The sequence below is a fragment of the Larus michahellis genome, chromosome 1, assembly GCF_964199755.1.
Source record: "Larus michahellis chromosome 1, bLarMic1.1, whole genome shotgun sequence".
In the NCBI taxonomy this organism is placed as follows: domain Eukaryota; kingdom Metazoa; phylum Chordata; class Aves; order Charadriiformes; family Laridae; genus Larus; species Larus michahellis.
Window position 1 is genome coordinate 23,040,696 of NC_133896.1, and position 18,666 is coordinate 23,059,361.

Genomic DNA, 18,666 nt, shown 5'->3' on the forward strand with positions numbered 1-18,666 from the left:
TGGCAATAACCTAAAAGACGAACACAGATCTCTCCCCCCAAAACCTCCCCCCTAGCTGTCAAGCAAGACTTCTTGTGAACACTGCCACACATCTCCCCGTGTCTCCACTCCTCACTCACACCAGCTTCTCTCAGCCCCCCAGTAGAAGCCAGTCAAGGTGCTTTTTAATCCCACCTCTCTGCCACCCAAACTCCACCACGAGAAAACTCATATGCTTCAGCAGCATGATGTTGAGTTGGAGGCCAGTGACTAGCAGTGTATCCCATGGGTCAATACTGGGTCCAGTCCTGTTCGGCATCTTCATCAACCAATGATCTAGATGATGGGACAGAATGTACCCTCAGCAAAACTGGGAGGAGTGGCTGATACGCCAGATGGTTGTGCTGTCATCCAGAAGGACTTTGACTGGCCTGAGAAATGGGCCAACAGGAACCTCATGAAGTTCAACAAGGTGAAGTGCCAAGTCCTGCACCTGGGGAGGAACAACCCCATGCACCAGTATATGCTGAGGGCCACCCAGCTGGGAAGCAGCTTGGCAGAAAAGGAGCTCAGGGTCCCAGTGGACACCAACTTCAACATGAGCCAGCAATGTGCCCCAGCTGCAAAGAAGGGTAACGGTGTCCTGGGATGCCAAGTGTTGCCAGTAGGTTGAGAGAGGTAAGGCCACACCCGGAGTACTGTGTCCAGTTCGGGGATCCCCTGTACAAGAGAGACATGGACATACTGGAGAGAGTTCAATGAAGGGCCACAAGTATAATTAAGGGACTGGAGTATTTCTACTATGAGGAAAGGCTGGGAGAGATGGGACTATTCAACCTGGAGAAGAAAAGGCTTGGGGGGGAATCTTGTCAATGTATATAAATACTCAAAGGGAGAGGGCATAGAGGACTGAGCCAAGCTCTTTTCAGTAGTGCCCAGTGACAGGACCAGAGGCAATGGGCACAAATTGAAGGAAGTTCCTTCTGAACATCAGGAAACACTTTTTCCACTGTGAGGATGACCGAACACTGGCACAAGTTGCCCAGAAAGTTTGCAGAGTCTCCATACTTGGAGATAATCAAAACCTATCTAGACATGGTCCTGGAAAAGTGGCTTTAGGGTTCCCTACTTGAGCAGGAGGGTTGGACCAGATGACCTCCAGAGGTCCCTTCCAAACCTCAATCGTTCTGTGTGATGCTGTGATCTCAGGAAATCAAACCCACATCAGTCTGTCCCCTAACATTATTATCAACAATGGTTAGCATAAGCCAATACCCAGACTAAGTTTCCCCACGCACAATAAGATCTCACCTTGAAGGTGGAAAGCCAGTAGTGCACTTCACTAGTTGTATAAGAGCGTGCAAATCCACCAGGACCAGGGCAGTGGCTCTCAAACTGTGGTCAGATACCAGGTGCCATGGAAAGTGACACCCAGCTGACAGCAAAACAATAAGCCGTTTGCCACGGCCGTGCCTGGGTAGTATCGCCAGTCAACTGTTTATCCATGCAGCAGCACGGCACGGAAGCAAGAGATGTTAAGAGCTAAAAACATGCACCGGTTCAAAAAGCTTGGAGGCTTATGGGATAGGAAGGTGAGCAGGGAAAGAAGAGCCCGCATCTTCTACAGCACATTAGCATAGGCGCAGGGTTACAAAAATAAACGAGCCAGCACAACACACATTCTACTTTTTTTTTTTTTTCCTGAAACTGAATCTCTTTTGAGCATCTGAAGAGCTCTTTTGCCTAGAAGAGTTTTAAAGGCCAAAAACGTATCACCTTTAAATTTCATATTATCGGAAAAGCGAAGAATAGGGATGTCCTCACTCAGCATTCACCCCTATGTATCTATTCCTATTAAAGAAAAAGTTAAATGTCATATCTAAAGATCCACTTTTATGGCCTCTGCAGAAAAGCACCATTGCTTTGCTAGCTTGACAAAAGCCTGTGTACAGCCTGAACTGGCAAAAGAGTTAAACTGTCGTACAGACACACAGGTAGGGAGGTTGGGGGAGATTGAAACATACAGGAATATGTATTACAGTCTACAGAATCGGCTTCCAAACACACCCCCAAACCACTCAATACCTACCAGAGCATCCTGGAGCTAATCATTACTGGAGGTCCTAGGAGACCCTTCCTTGTGGGAAGCTGAGCTGCTGAGCACTGGCCTTCAGCCAGCCCCATCCTGTGTCCCCCCTACCAGGGCCAAGGGTGTCAGCATCAAACGCTGAACTTGGTCCAGCAGAATGAGGAGCTTTGCCCATGCTGCAAAATGAAGATACACTGGGTCAGACCCATCACTCACATCCCTGCCACTGCTAGCCATTTTCCTCCACCATCTTCTCATTTGCAGCTTGTCTGTGCCTAAAGGCAGAGCAATCATCTGCCCTGAGCAGAAAAGAAAGCCGTGAAAGCTATAAACTTCCTAAACATCCCTCCTGCCAACACCTGTCATTTGCTTCTACATTTCCTATTTGCTCTGTTTTCATTTAAGGTATTATATGACTCAGACGAGGCCTCAACAGCTTCAAAAGAATTCCTGTCTCTGACTGCCTCAGCTTTATTAAAAGCAACTGAGCCATTGATCATCATCAGGAGGTGTAGTCTCAGGAGAAACGATATCATTTGTAAACAAATGATCCTGTGAACACAAACACTCCACCAGCCGCGGATAACAGGGAAACAAGTACGTGGTTGGGGAGGCGAGAAGCCCCCCCAGCACAGCGGCAGATCATCTTAGGGATAACAAAGAGAATCACACCTTCACGAGCAGCCCAGCTAACAAGAACATGCTTTTCCAAAGGCAGGGCAAGGGGGAGAAGTCATTTTCTTTTGCTGTTGTCAAGTGTCTAAAGGCAATTTCATGCCGCTGTCTTCGGAGGTGAGCAAGCAAGACTGCTCATCCCTAATGTGACCAATTCCCTACCTTCAGAGAGGGTGGGTTTTTTTAGCTGACAGTTCCCATGCACGCCCTCGCGTGCTGCATTTCATGGCTGACCAACGTGCGAAGGCTGGAGAAGGGAATGCATGACTGCATGGCAACACCTGTGAAAAATCAAACTGTTTTCCTTCCCTTACCTCCAGCTAGCTACAAACAAGATCAGCCTGTCTGGGATACAAAACTTGCTTCTACAGAAACAAATTAATGAAGATCAGCACCATGGATTAGAGCACCTAGAGAGTGAAAGATGATACATAAAAGTCCGTTGAAGCATCTGTCGGGTACAATCACTCATTTTTCAGGAGCCGTGGACCAAATATCTATAAAAATAGGTAGGAAGACTTTTTAAAATAAATGCTTTCATATGAAAGATCAATGTTTCATATTGGAAAACTTAATGGACAACTCCTGGCAAACATTTAACATGAGTATGGTGGAAGCTCAACAGCTGCTGCTGCTAGAATGGAGCAGCTATTGTGCAATTCTGTTTTTTGGAAGAAAAAGGATGCTGAAATCTGCACCAGATGCCCCTGCATTCCCCAACCAAGAGTACATTTAGCATATCCGGTTTAACAGCACACAAATGATATGGAAGCCACCAAGAACCTGCAGAGGTCTGTCAAACAGAAAGTAGACATCTAACCAAGAATAGCCCCAGCAGAGCAGACACGGCCAGAATCCTCAGTACCTAGAAATAACAACTTAGTAAGGCAGTGTCCCTGAATCAGCTGGGGCAAGTGCCCGCTGTTCCAGGAAAGCTGCTTGGGAAAGTCCTCTTTAAAGAAATCACTGTGCATGGAGCAGGGAAACAAGAAACAACTTCACGTTATCCTCACTCTTGGGCAAATACATCGTGTGATCCATACGTGTCAGCTAGCCACCAAAAAGCCCAGCTGAGCTGATGCCTTGAGGTGAAATTTGGCTTGGTTAAGTTCATGCAGAGTATGTGTATCAGCAGCTCACTTGTTTTGGAGGGTGAGGGTGTTCATCAGTGTATAAAGGTGCCGAAAAGCACTGCCATGCGGTTCTTCAAAAGAAATGCTGTAGCAGCCGGCAAATTCAGGGCTCATCTAAACTCAAGCAGCTTCTCCAGGCGGTCTAGAGTTTCCTTTGAAGTATGTATCTATGAGCACATATGGTCCTGGAGCATATCCACACACATTCACCAGAAGGGAATGAGAGTGGGTGGAATACATAAGACTACCCCTAAGAAAGGGAGTAGGAAGAAGAGAGAATAAAAATCCTGGCATAAACAAACAGCTTCTATTTCTGGCCCTTCTGGTTGAACCCCTCCTCCACCCCGATGCCACTCTGCAAGATGCCTTGTTCAACTTCAGAGATAACGGGAGAAATAAAAAGCGCAAGACCACGCACTTTTACAGCCCAATTATGACCACTTACAAACATACTGTAAATCTATTCACTGCTTAACACACCAGGTACGTCCAGCAAATGCATTTGCTCAGTGTGTACCCAATGTAGCTTGATATTCTCCATGTAGCTTGAGCGTGCACATTCAAGCAATAAAAAAATTAAATAAGCCAAGTCTGGATTAGACTCAGTCCACAATAGCAAGGAAAAAAGAGTAATTATTGACAGTGGCTTGGTTAAGCTTAGAAAAGCTTAACGGAAAAGGATTTTTCCATAATTGCCATCTCTAACCTTTTATCCAAGCTCAGTGGGTACATTACCTAAGTCAGCAGGAAGTTTCGCCACTCCACATGAAATTAATAACGTTTATGGGCTGACCCATCGCCCACAGCCTTCTCAAAGCTTTTTAGAACAAGAGCTATGAAGATGTTTCTGTCCCTCCATCAGGAAACGGTCCGTACCACGCTTAGCTGCTTAAAACAAAACAATCGCTCCCCTCCCCGCCTTCAGCGGGCAGCAGTCCCTGAAGACCAAGCCTCCCTCTTACACATTCTCGGGAGTAAATTAACCTTACCTACTAATTACAGGAATAAAAAACAAGCTTCTCAACAGCAGCGCATCCCATCTGCTGACCCGCCAGTACCTCGCGGGGCGGCAGCTCCCGCACCACCAGGGTATCCCGCTTCCCTCGCCCCACATCGGGAGCTTCCCTGCTGCCCTCGGGGCAGCCGCCCCCCGTGCACCCAGACATCAGTCAGCTCTGACGTCTCTCCGTCCCGTCCATCCACCCACCTGCAGAACAGAGCTCACCGACGTTTAAAGGATGCATTTCAAATTTGTGTGCATGTAAAAGAGCTGCAGAGTGAACCTGCGAGAGCTTTCAGCCTGGCTTCGTGCTCTAGGTGTACGGAGAACAAGACAAACTAGTTTAACAAACGCTGACCCAGTTTCGCACAGGAAAGGGCCAAAACAGACATGAGAAGTTAAAATCTATTCCTTAAGAGATGCTGTTAATCTGTTTTGAAATGGCAAGCATGAAATATTTGAGTCTCCACGATAAAATACTAGGCGAGGGCTGAATGAAGCAGAACCAGGTCAGCACCCCGACTTAACAAAATTGTGTTGAAAACCATTAACAGGAATACCGCACACATGCTTCATAAGACAGAGCTCTCTTCAGTGTCACAGACCAAGAAGAGAACAAGAAAAATCAAGAGAAGGATAAACAAGGCTGGCTGGGAATAGATTGCCGCCTTTGAAATTTTAGTGGAACAGTTGGAGTAAGAAGCTGACTGCAGCTGAACTGAAAAATCACTATGTGTAGCTAGATTACTCATCTACTGTTAAACCAAATTAAAGTGTTCTTCCCACAGGCAAGGCTGAAGATTTCAGAAAAGCCATAATTTATAACTCGGGAAAGTTTAGAAGCAGGCTCTGCAAAACCGAAATGAATTTTGTACTTAATGGGCAGGAAAACAAAGGACAGATGAAACTTCACGTTGCTCGATAGGACAGTAAATACTACACAGCACGCAGGAGGCGACTGAGCCCAGCAGCTGGTGAGCTGCATTAAAGGAGGGTTCACCCCATTCACATCCCAGGTACAACCCACCTTCCCTGCTCTGAAAATCACTGTTTCAAGCTGTTACACAGTAGCAGAAGCGGGGGGGGGGGAGGGGGAGGGGAGGGAAGAAAAAAAGTAGATTTTCAGCAAGCGGGACCCTTATCGCAGCCAAAGTTAGGAAGCGCTATCAATATGAATTGATCCAGCTTGAATAGGTGATTCTCCTTAATGTTTTTTGTAATTAGGTAGTGAACTCGTCTACAGGAAGCGCAAAAAGGGAGCGTGCAAGGCACAGGCCTTTCAGCAAAGCGCCGCAGTGAGTACTTTTGTCCAATTTATTTTCCAGGAGCGATCACACTTTGGATGGAAGCCCATTTCTAACAATTTATTTTTCATGTCTGGACAAGGCAATATAACTTCTACACAATTTAATCTCTTTGCTAATAGACTTAGCTGTTATAGCTGAAATACACAAGCTTAACAATAAGGCCAAAATACCCAGAATACTTAAATCCAAGAAATGTGTTTGCTGGCGTTCGTTCAGGACAAGTAGAAGCAATTGACTAAAACGCCACAGACAGGGGAACTGCGGCGACAAGACCTGCCAAGAGGTTACATTGGACTCCACACAACTGCCTACAGAAGAACAACCGCTCCAAGCAGGACACAAAACCCAGCTATAAAAAAAAAAAGAAAAAGAACAACTTTAATCGCCAGCGAAGCTCCTCCAAAGGGCCAGGAAGCACCTGGGCGTCCCGACAGCTCGCCTTGGCTCTTTGGGCCAGCGCTACCCTAAAATTACAGGGACGCTGGGCCGAAAACCCCTGAGGATCATTGTGCCCATCACGTTTCCCCGCGCAGTTGTTTCGTTCTGCTTTCAAGCTGCAGTTCAGTGAACAGGCTGCAATTTACCTCTTCACCCTCACCCTCAAATTTGTTTGGATAAACAGGCTCTCCTTTGTTCCAGGCTGCTACTATATTTACACATTGTATTGTAAATCAGCCGGTACAAAGCAAGGCAGGCCCTTGAACGAAGACACTAGCATTTTTGTTCACAGCAAAATTAAACAAGTGAGAGGCACAGAACTCCATTTATAACCCCAGCCTGGAAACAATTGGTTTTTAGAAGGTGAGAGGTTTTAAAAAGTTTACTAAACGAACCTAGCCAGTAACAGAGTCTATAGAGTCAGCTCACAAACAAGTTCAAGGCTGTATAAATTGCCAAAGCAGCGTTATTTCTGAAGAGAACTTTAAACAGTTTAAAAGCTTGCTTTCTCGCTGTTTCAAGGGCCCAAGAATTATTGGCAAGTGATTTAGCTTTTATTGAGTACACAAATAGAGAGGAATTATTCACAGAGTAAGGGAATGAACTATTCACCATGTCTATTAAAGACAAGAGACCTAAATGGCATCCAGGAATTGCAGGATAAACATCAGGAGAAACTTCACGGTAGTTACAGTTGAGCATAAGAATAGACAGCTACGAAGTCTTCCCTGTCAGAGGTCTGGAGAAGAGGTTCAACAAGCACCTATAACGAATGGCTTAACTACAGCTGATTCTGCCTTGCAACAGAGGATGGACTCTGTATACGGCCTCTTCAGATCCCTCCCTAAACCCATTTTCCATTATTTTAAATATTCTTTTAAATAAACTGAGTTTGCTGAGACCTCTCCCATGGGTTGATAGTTCAGTACAGCCCAGCAGAAAGGAGATCAAAAGTAATCATCATCTGATACATGCCCAGGTTTTCTGGAAAGTTATCATCACAGTCCCATAAATGAGTATGTATCCACAGTAAGAAAAAAATAAAATAACATTTGTGCTGCCTGATCCAAAGGCCAGGAATAAATCGCATCTGATGTTGTCTGCCGTCCAGACACGAGGCCCTCTGATGGGATGCTGTGGAGAAGCTTCAGCTGGACATATGCAGGATGTCATTCATCGCTGCCGACAGCCCTGCACCCTTCATAAACACCAAGCTTAAAAAAATTAATCCCAAGTCTCAAACGTAAGTTTGAGTGGCAAAAATATTTTTATTCCTTTGATTAATTTAAGCGGGGGAGGGGCAGAGACATTATGGATTTGGGTTTAAAAGCTTTTTGCCCTGATTACAAGAAGTATGTTAAAATAAGAAGTCTACAGACTCCTTTCGGTACATCTACCATCTGTGGTCCAGAGAAACTCTACATTTGAGGAGTTTCAGATCAAAAAGAAAAAAATTCAGGAGACAGAGGGCACACCCCTGTTTGATGTTTTGGAAGCCATCACTGTCCACATTGTAATTCTGACATGATCTGATGGTCCATGTTTACCCTCAGTAGCAAAAGCAGGAAAGGGAAGATGGGTTACAAGTTCCCACTCGCTCTGGTCCCTTCAGAGGCCAGAAAGCATTTGCTGAGCACAATAAAGGGAAGCTCGACCTCTGCTTCGCCACCGGCCCCAGCAGCACCGCAGTCAGCTGCCGTCGTTTCTTCTCTCAGGTCTCCCCAGGCATAAGAGGTGCAACAAGGCAACCAAGTCGTTGTGCCCTCGGCCACAAAATAAAAATAGTAATCTGATGTGGTTGTGAGCATGACGACTGCCCCCTGAAGCCCTCGGAGCAGCCGGCTCCCACCGGCACGAGGGCAGCCCTGTCTTCTGGTGGGGAAGGAGGCAGAGATGTGCTGCCGTGGCTGGCTGGAAGCACTGGGGACCTCCATGGCCAAACCCTTCTCCCAGGCGCCACACGCATCCCTGCCAGGGGAGCACAGCTCGAATGATGCCTCCCACGAGCCTCCTCAGACCCTGACTGCCTCACATCATCCCCCGTGCCCTGCCCTGTGCTTCCAGCCCTGCCTCTTGCCAAGTGATCTACCCTTTATTCCGCTTCTCCGTCTTCAAACACATCATTAGGAGGTTAATCAGCACTGTAGTGCTTCCCTGACTGCCAAGCATCACTCGGAGCACGACCAGGTCTTTGCCCTCTCTCCTCCCTCTTGTCAGCTGCCCTTCTCTCTCTGAGCAGCGTTTCATATGGGGACTCTTTGCTTTCATCCTTTTCACCTGAAGATGCCATAAAACATGGAGAGAGCACCTCACGGGACAAGGGACACTCTCACCTGACGCCAGATCTGTTTGTGCCCTGGGCCAACACAGGCTGTATGGAAATGACGTTCGAGGGAGTGAAAAGAAGCCAACAACCCACAAGCATCTGAGGGTCTGGAAACCCTGTAATTTGTGCCGTGAAGAGAGATTACAGCCCATCTGTCCCGGCCGGAGTACAAAGGAATTCAGAGTGACTTGTGCTCCCCCTCCTCGCCTCCCCCAGCCCCCTGCTTAGCCAAATAACTACAGCCAATCTATGTAACCGTGTCCTTAACTTGTTGACATAATCTGCCACTTTGCTGCCGCTGCAGCCTTCGCAGGGGCCCGGGCACTGCACTTGGGAAACCATACGTTATCCAAAATCCTCTCCTGAAATCTGGCGTGACACGGGCTTTTCCTATGGTTTAGTCTGAGCCTGCGCTGATGGGCTCCGAGTGCTCCACCACCAAGATTTATTTTCCTGCTTGGAGATAACACTGCTGAAACATCTGTAAAAACAAATCCATACACTTTAATATTAAGCCCTCGCACTAAGTATTAAAGTGACATTGCCAGATGAAAGAGACCGCAATATATATTTTTAATACCCCATTTTAAACTCCCACTCAGATTATTACCCGTGAAAGAGATTTTAATATCTATTCTTTGACTTCGGTGTGTGACACCTGCCCGTCCTCCATTTTTTGCCCTATTTTTGCTCCACGTATGTGACACTTATCAAGGCCCACCCGGTGTTTTACTAAGCTCTGGTCTGAAGGCAGTGGAGGTCAGGGGGACCCACATGCCACCCACCGAGGGCTGGGACAATGCGCGCCCGTGACTCCCAGAGACACACAGCACAGGAAAACCGGGAGGCAGATGTCCCACAGGGAGGGAAGGCACTGCCGTCCCGGCAGCAGCACGGCCCCAGCTTCCCACCGCCCGAGCATCCCTCGCTGCGGACACCAGCTGCTCCTCTGGCAGCACCTGGGCACTGCCGCTCACTGCCACCGCGGGACGGGAACAGGTAGTGAGATCTCATAACGATGGGCAACTCACACTGTCACTTCTCGTTTTTGTAATTTCTTATTCTGACAAGCAGGGGCAAATTTGACCAAAAAAGGCTCCTAATAGCAAGACCATACTGAGTCCGGAACAAAGAAAAATGTGCTTAAAAGCTCTCAACAAATATCGCTGTGGTGCACACAGACAATAAGGAGCTGTAAGAAGCTTTTCCGTCTAACGTGTCTTTGACTATAGGGTGACTAAAAACCAGAGCAAAATCATTTAGCAAAAAAACCCTCAAAAATCAAAACAAGAAAACATCCCCCAACAATATCCCTCCAAAGACACAAAGAAATAACTCAGTGCCTTTTTTGTCCTGAAATAAAAGCAGGCAAGAAGAAAGCGCGGCTGCCCCTGGAAGTGCTGTGAGCGGGAACGGCCGGAGGACGTGACAAAAGGGACCCGGCGCCCGCGATGCCACCGCCTCAGCCCTGCGCCCAACAAGTTCCCTCAGCTACTCTGGGTCTTGGTCTCCACATCTGCAGAGTGGGGATAATAACAGGTCTTTACATCACAGGGGTGTTACAAAGATCAATTAGTTAATGCCTGAAAAGCGCTTTGAAGATATAGCAGGTGGTGAGTATTATTATGCAAATAACATGATTTAAGAAAATCACAAGTGCTGGATTAATACTAATCCCTTTGATATTTAAAAGGCACCATTTTTTCATATTTTAAAGCAGCGAGCGTTTATGTTATAGCTTTCCACGGCTCCTGCGATAACAATTTTTTAACCTTTTCGTATGGCTCAATACATAAAACTCCTCTGCAGACATCTTCACAAAATCCGATCTCGACTGAAAGCTAGGAGTAGTGGAAGAAATTATGCATGTTGACGAACTGGATAACTAGATCCTATGCAGGAATATTTCTCAGAGGATAGAATGTCACAGGCCTAACTTACTGTAACAAACATTGCAGAGCCTTCCTGGTTTAGGGCTTTTTTTGGAAGCACACTAATTTCACGCATAGAGGCATTTGTAAAACAATATAGCTGCTACCTAATTATGCCACTTTATGTGGTGGAAAAAGCGGAGAAAGAGAGAAGGATATGGTTCATTCACTTCTTCCAAGGCTGCTTATCTGAATTGTAAAAAAAAAAAAATTAAAAAAAAATAAAAAATGTCTAAGGACCTCATTTAGCGGTCTCACAAGAGATCAGGTCATTGCAATGGCTGCTTCAATGCCCAGCAAGTGGCCGCACAACCACTGCTGGTTTCGGTGGGCACAGGGAGCGGGGCAGGTGGCCACAAGCCAGCTCAGGCACACGTCCCTGCTGAAAGCTTGCGGACTCGCAATGGGAGACGGGCAAACACGAGTCCACAAGCGAGCCGAGGTGGGATCTGGATGAAGAACCTGAGGCGAGCAGCAGTGTCAGAATCCAAGGAGAGAGCACAGCCAAGACCAGCCATCCCTCTGGTCTCCTGCCTGGCCTTTGCCAGATCCCACCCAGCGCCCACAGCCTCCCCGCGCTTCCAGGACTTCCGCTGCCACGTTCCCTTTCCGTGAGGAAGCCTGTTTCTTGTCTCCTGCACCGTAAAATCTAGCGCAAACCAGCTGGTGCATTCGGTCTAGGAATCTGTACAATATTGCCGCGGTTAAAAACAGCTTAATATTAACCCCCTCTGGAATGCATGCCTGAAATTGATGTTAATGAAACAAGATCAGATATTAATATTCTGCACAGCCGGTTCCTCAAGCTGTGCTGTAGGGTCAAATCAAATCTTTTCCCAAGTCAACGCACAAAATACAAATAGAGGGTGGCAGGTAGTATTGACGTGGGAGGAAGCAGCAGGAGCATTTTAAAACTTTAGAAGCTCTGAAGTTTGCAGCTATAGGCAGCTGCGCTTCCTCTCCTGCCACTTCTCCCACAGCAGCCATATTAATAGCTATTCAATACAGTAATAGGATCCAAGCTTTACGCTTAGTTGTTTGGGCTTTTTTAATCTCCTGGTCAATATTAAAAGCATTTGGATGCTCTTTAGGGGAGAGGAATGATTTTGCACTCCAGGAACAGCGAGGCATTTGCAGCGCTCCCGAGGAACGCTGGTAGAGGATTTCCTTCGCATGCCTCTGCTCATGATTGATGTGGTGACACTTTATTTTAATCGGACCCAGTTGTACAGACTCACAATTTAATTTTCTTGTGTAAACATCCACTCGGTGTAATCTTAGTGTGTTCTTGTTAGTTGAAGTTATACAATTTATGTACAATATAAGTCCAAACCACCACCTGAGGGTCATTCTTCAGCCAGGAGGAGACCCTAGAGGGTCCTTTGCACACACGATTTCTACTCCTGGATCTGCCAGGCCTGGGGGATAAACCCCCAGTCCTGATCCTGGGCAAATAAGTACACCCTCGTCCTTCACTTTGCTCTCCTGGAAAATGGTAGCCAGCTCCTTTTCTGAAAAAGGATCTAATGATGAAGAACTCCCAAGTGGGAGCATGAAGCAGCATCATGCTTTTTCCACCTTCACAGGGGATCAAATCCCCCTTTCTTTCTAATCTAAAGGAGAAAGTGAATTTCTCTCTCAAAAGTACACCCTGCCCGCAGGCAGCTTGAGGTTTGGTGTGCTCCATCTCCACACCTTCGGTTAATTCATCTTTTCTGTATGTTTTGAGTTTGCACAACTGCTCACTTGAGGAAAGCAATCTGATTTTCTTGTAATCAGCTATTCAGTTTGAGGTACGTGGGTCCACCTTATTTAAGTAGGACACAGATATTAGTAACTAGAATTAGAAACAGGAAAAATATTAAAGCATTCTCAAAACTTTCACATCTGCAGCCTCATCACACCAAAGAGATAAAACCCAACCCAGAGGCCATCTAGTTTTTTTATCCCTTGCTTCAAACAGCCAAATAATATGAAGCGGCTGTAAGGATTGCTCCCATTAGCCAACCTTCCCAGTACTCAGCAATATGCTGCCAGATTTCTCCAGAAGAAAGGACGAAAAAGAAACATATTGTCCTCACTATACTCAGCATACACAATCCGAAGGAAAAAAGAACCATCTTTAAACTCTGCAAAAAAAGGAGCTATTGTAACTGTGACAGAGAGGTAGGTAAGACATTGTCTTCTCTGACCACAGAGCAAGAGGAAAGCCATTCAAACAGCCACTCAGGGGACAAAAAATAAAAATCTGCATTCCTACATGGCTTGCTGATCTTTGCACAATGTAAGCCACGAAGGTACAGTCTGTCCCACTGACTATGGCTGCCTTTTCTTCCCCAGGAGATGGGGAGAGAATGGGAACGGGTATGTACTAAAAAGAAGGTTACTCTGATGATTTGTAGTTCAGCCACAAAGCTTCCAGACTGCTGATCTCCTGGCTTTGGTACGATCTGCATCGCATGTGTAATTGCATTTACCTGGACAGCTTTAACCTCATTAACGATTCACAGGTAAAAAGCAGATGCTGAGTCAAATCTCACAAAGCAGTCACTGCTTCATGGGGGCTAAGGTAAGCAGAAGGCTACCTCAACTCCTCGCCTCTCTTAGGTTTGCAAAGAAGATATTCATAATTTCACTCAGAAAAAAAAAAAAAAAAAAAAAGAAAAAAGTCAATTGAGGTGAGGTTTATTTGAACTAAAGAGGAAAAAAAGTTACTGTGTGGTTTGGGATGTTTGATCTCATGCTTTATTGAAGAACAACTATTTAAAAAGAAATTATTCCAAGAACACATCATCCTTTCCTTGTGGCTAATATATACATATATATAGAATTTACTCAAATTGTAGTATTTTCTGTCCTTTCAGGTAAACATAAGAGCTTAACATTAAATCTGTATTAGAAAAAATAATAAATTACTCAGCTCATGCAGTCAAGGGACTACAAGTACAGCCAAACTAGCCCCTTACAGCTGAGTTCACTGCTCTGAATTTGGCACAAGTACAACTGAAATATTCCAGAAGACAGAAATGCTACATTCTTTCAGGTGTTTTGAGTTAACATTTATGTTACTCAAGGAATTTCTATTAAAAAAGCCCTACCTTCAGCGAGTTTCAAAACCTTCACTTGGGAAACATGAAGGGAAAGTTTTCACATAACAGAGCATATTTTCCTTTAAAAACACATCAATTGTAACTATAAAATATATTACACATGTTGTATAGAATACATACAATTTATTTTTTATTTTAAATAACCGAGACCTTGTTTCTGAAAAGGAGTAGAGAGCACTCCACGCATATAGCTACTTTTATGAAGTGTTAAGAAATCTGTGAAGGAGAACAGCCCTGGGTTATAATACTGCCTTTCGAAGCATGACAAGGGAGTGAAATTGCTAATGAAGGGTCTTCTTCTGGGACGGGTGGGCTCCAGCTTTCTACTTGTGCTGCCACACGCCTGAGCTTTAAATGGAAGTTGTGTTTCTGCTCCCGGCCTCATTAGATTATAATTCGACTGTTGATTTGAATTCCTGCAAGCCTCGTACACTCGGGACCTGCCCTCTCTCATTTGGAGGAGATCACATAATGGTTATTCCTCTTTACAGCCGCGCCATCCCCTTGTAGCTGAGCCTCCGGGTCGATAACCTCAGGTCGAGTTTTCACATTTAACAAATTTACCTATTGCTCAATTGGCAAAGGCTGTTCAGTAACTGGGCTGGAGCTAAATATATTAAATGTTAACCATTTCTTTATCAACTTTTTAAAGTCACATTTTTTAATAGTTGCCTACACTTCTCTCTTTGAGCAAATACACAAATCTGCGTATCCTGTTGCAGCCATAGTACCCTGCGGACTGCTGTGTACCCACCGTTCCAGCCTCCAGACCCACGGTTTCCAAATCAAACCAAAAAACGTCACGGTAGCAACTGGAAATCCTTCTAAGATTCCTCCAAGAGCCTAACAAAGGTAAGAACCCTCATACTCAGGTAAAGTCTGCTTCAAAGTTCTTTTTTTATATGTGAAGGAATTTGTCTATACTTCTTCCACCCCATCCTTGATATTTTGATTTTTTTTTGCACTCCCGTAAGCAATAAAACATCTTTACGTTCAATACACGAATAGTGGAGTGTTTTTTTAAAGCCTCACATTTTACAAGGTTTTCCTAAAGCTTCTTAAGAATGTGAATGATCTGTGCAATAGCTCCATACATTAAAACACAACTTGGGTGTACCAATCTCATTCTCTCCCTTTATTCATTGCTTAAAGAGCTACGAGCCATCCTGGGATGCCTTGCACTAGGAGGGAAGGTACATAACTAATTTCCTAACTGCTGTTTACTTTGCATACCTTGTGGGCAGAAGTTGGCAAGAAAGGACTGGAAGCTGTTTGCTTTGAAATTATCACCCCATTTACAAGATTCAAGAGCAAAGTCTTCTAAAATGAGGTAAGAGGGAAAAGGAAATGACTATGTGCATGGTTAACACTACGGAGTACGCCAGCAGTGCACGGGAGGTCATTAACTCGGAAAGAAAACCAACAGGTACCAAGAAAGCTCCCCCACAAAGCACATACGGACACGATATTTAGGGCACCCATAGAGAATAAAGGCACTAGCCAGTTCTATGCAAACCGGCTGTATTCAGCTGAAAGCCACCTCATATTATTCCCAATGGAAGCCAAGCTACATGGGGGCATGGCTGCTATTGAAAGCACAAGATCAACACCTGAACTTTGTTTGCAAAATTCTCCTCTTCCCCGACTAATAAGGCCACCCAGGAGGGGATGGGCAGGAAAAGAAGAGAGCTACAGACACAGGCGGGGCTTGGTAACACAAAGAATTTGGCAACAAAATTAGTTTAAGTAGGTCTTGAATTTTTTTTTTTTTTTGGCCTTCCAGCTTCTCAATCCAACATTGCAAAATAACGTGCTTGCAGGGCCCTGCTGTGAAACACATCAGATATGCAGTGAAACCTCTAAATATTTTTCTTTTTTTCCCCCAAAGCCATATAACAACTACATATAATCTAGCATAATGCCAGATGAGCTCTCCTGTCCAGTTCATAGCTCCACAAAACACTCATGGTAGCACAACGAAGCAGCTCTCGGCCAACGATGGCAGGAATTACTTACAGCAGAGCTGCCACCAAAGACTTCCTATCACCAAATGCTGGGCTGTGCACGCTCCGAACCCACTCGGAACAGAAACGCTGCCCTGTGCCAAGTCCTCTCGTGGGTACAGAGAGCCTGATGTGAAAGTACTTTGTAGAAGGCTTTGCTCAAGCCCAGAAATCTGGGGCTGCAGGTCTGCTTTTGCATAGGGGCTTTTGGGGAGAGGACATAGGACAGCTTGCAGACATAGGAATGCTGCAGCATCCACTTGCCCTACTTATATATGACAAAACTACCACTAAATTGTATTTTTCATCTACAGATTCCCCAAAATTCCCCCTCAAAGAGGCAATACCAAAATAAAAAACATAAAAAGAGAGATCAGAGAGAAAGGAAATTACTTGCTAAAGGCAGAAACAAAACCAGAACGCATGAAGTCCTCAGTCAAGAAACCTACGGTGTATAGCACAGAGGGCACTTTAGGCACCAAACCCACACACAAAGCAGCCCAGACTTCTGGTATTCCAGCAGATACGCCTGTTTTGTCTGACCGATGCCAATGAATTATTAGCACGGTGTAGAAGCATCTCAGTTTGGGACAGAGACACAGCAGCAAACAACCGGCCTTGCCAAGTTACTGTACACGAGAGGCGTGAGTAAAACAGAAAAGTCTGTGAGAAGGAGGGAAAGGAAGCATGTACATAGCCATTTCTGGCCACAAATTTACCAGTCTTTTCTTTTCCCAACAAGCTGAGTAATAACGTACAGGAACTCTTCAGTGCTGCCTCATTCAAGAGCTCCTAACTTCCAAGGCTGCTAAACCCTCTTCTGATATCAGAGCTGCCGTTCGAGTATAATTCAAGTAGATTAATTATGCCACAGACAACAAAAAAACGCAGGCTGCCTCTTCAAATTATCAGTAGGCAAAAATACCGTGAAGAGTTTAGTTTCAAGGATGCTGTTTACATTTACTCACTTATTTTACAGGCCTCGAGATCAAAACGAAAAGATAATAACTAATTGCTACAACTGGGAAAAGTAAATTGGAAAGTCCTTACCGAGTACACCTGTACACAATAATTTGAACAGCGGCGGTATAAGCAACACAGATTGCAAAAGTGCAATTAGAGAAGTGGAAAGCGTTACTCTGAGCAATTAAGATACTATGTTTTGATAACTAAGTTACCTTGGAGATGATTCACACGCACAAGTTGCTTAATGTCATTTTACACTACAGGTCCAGGAGGTACAAAAATTCGCATAAAAATCACTATTAAATCAGACAGTGTCCAGGACAGTTACAAAGTAAATACATTTTCATGCCAGATTACTGCACTAAAGTTGAGGCCATAATATTTCAACCTAAGCCCAAAGCACGTAAACCCCACGCGGCCATCGCTCTTGTTGATGCACCAAGCCAACTGCACCGCAGTGCTCTACAAGAGGACCCCCTCCTTCTCAAGTGAGCAAGATGCTGCTTTGGAAGAAGAAAGGGAGGTTAAAAAAACAAACAAACAAAAAAAACCACACAACACAAAAAACCAAAACAAAACCCATAAAACCTCAGTCCAAATAAGTTCTTAGCCCACCTGAGCAGCGCGACCGCCGCTAGTGAAAGGGACTTCTTGGGGCTCAGGCTTCTGTGCAAATAGCTTCCAGGATGAAGTGCCTTTTGACGTGTACTTGTTCCTGCTGGGAGAGACACAGAAAAGATGCTTCAGAGAAGACATAAGACAAGGGATTGGGCAACACGTGCCATCACAGAGAAATAGCGCGCTCAGCGGGTTTATGGGTACCCCCTAAGCAAGGACTCATTTTGGGGCTGGCATCTCAAGACACTGTAGAAAATGTCTCGTTTTCATCTATGTAAATGCAAGAGGGGGAGGAGTAAAGAAGGTGAAATCTATTGATTTCACACTGAATACAGCAATTGAAGACTTAAAGATGGGTCATAACAGCCACCAAACACCAAATCCACAGGATATCAAAATATATAGGCCAAATAGATGACAAATTAGTTAACTGAAAGACCTCAAAAGAGTTGTCACTACTGAGTAACGCCACCATGCAACTGCAATGCTCCTTTTGCAGTTCACAGTGACTGGAATTATGGTGTGTATTACCTAACTGTTTTATTAGCTACCTGGAAAAAAGTATGTCCTTGGTGGTAAAATTAACGGATTATATGGTTTAGTAGCATGATAAATAAAAATAGAAAGGAAGTAATACACAGTTATCTCAATTACTCATCAAGTTGGGCTCATTCCAGCCCAAATAGTCTTAAGATACCTGAACGCAGATCTATGTACCCAGTAATAAGGAACGCAGGTAAGGTTTGCGTAATCAGAGGACCATGACCTTAACAAGCAAGGAGACCAAAAGGGATACAGAGATCATCATAGCCATGCAACTAAGCATCATGCTCAGAGCTTCTGTTGGTATTAAAAGGGTTAATGTTGTTCATGGATGCAAAGATATGACAGCGAACGGAAATACTGAATGGGGTCAGACGGGGTATGCAGTGGTAATGAATGACACTGAAATACTGCGTGCAGCCCCATGGTTGATGCTCAAAAAAAAAAAGACGTTGAAAATTAGAGAACATGCAGAGCAGAGGCGCAAAAACAATTAGCATCCAGAGGGGGGAAAAAAGCATTATGTATAATCAGATTTAAAGATTCAG

The 18,666-nt window shown here is 44.9% G+C and overlaps 1 protein-coding gene across 7 annotated transcripts in view; it reads right to left on the reverse strand.

The window, feature by feature from the left end:
- The window catches only part of PLXNB2 (plexin B2), a 261,514-nt gene that overhangs the window by 235,266 nt on the left and 7,582 nt on the right, over window positions 1-18,666 (reverse strand). For 4 of the 7 annotated variants that reach the window (XM_074592723.1, XM_074592200.1, XM_074592278.1 and 1 more), the window contains exon 2: window positions 17,573-17,675. The gene's annotated coding sequence lies outside the window, so the exon portion shown is untranslated. The remainder of the gene's footprint in view (window positions 1-17,572; window positions 17,676-18,666) is intronic. The other 3 variants (XM_074592825.1, XM_074592361.1, XM_074592547.1) reach the window with 1 other exon arrangement.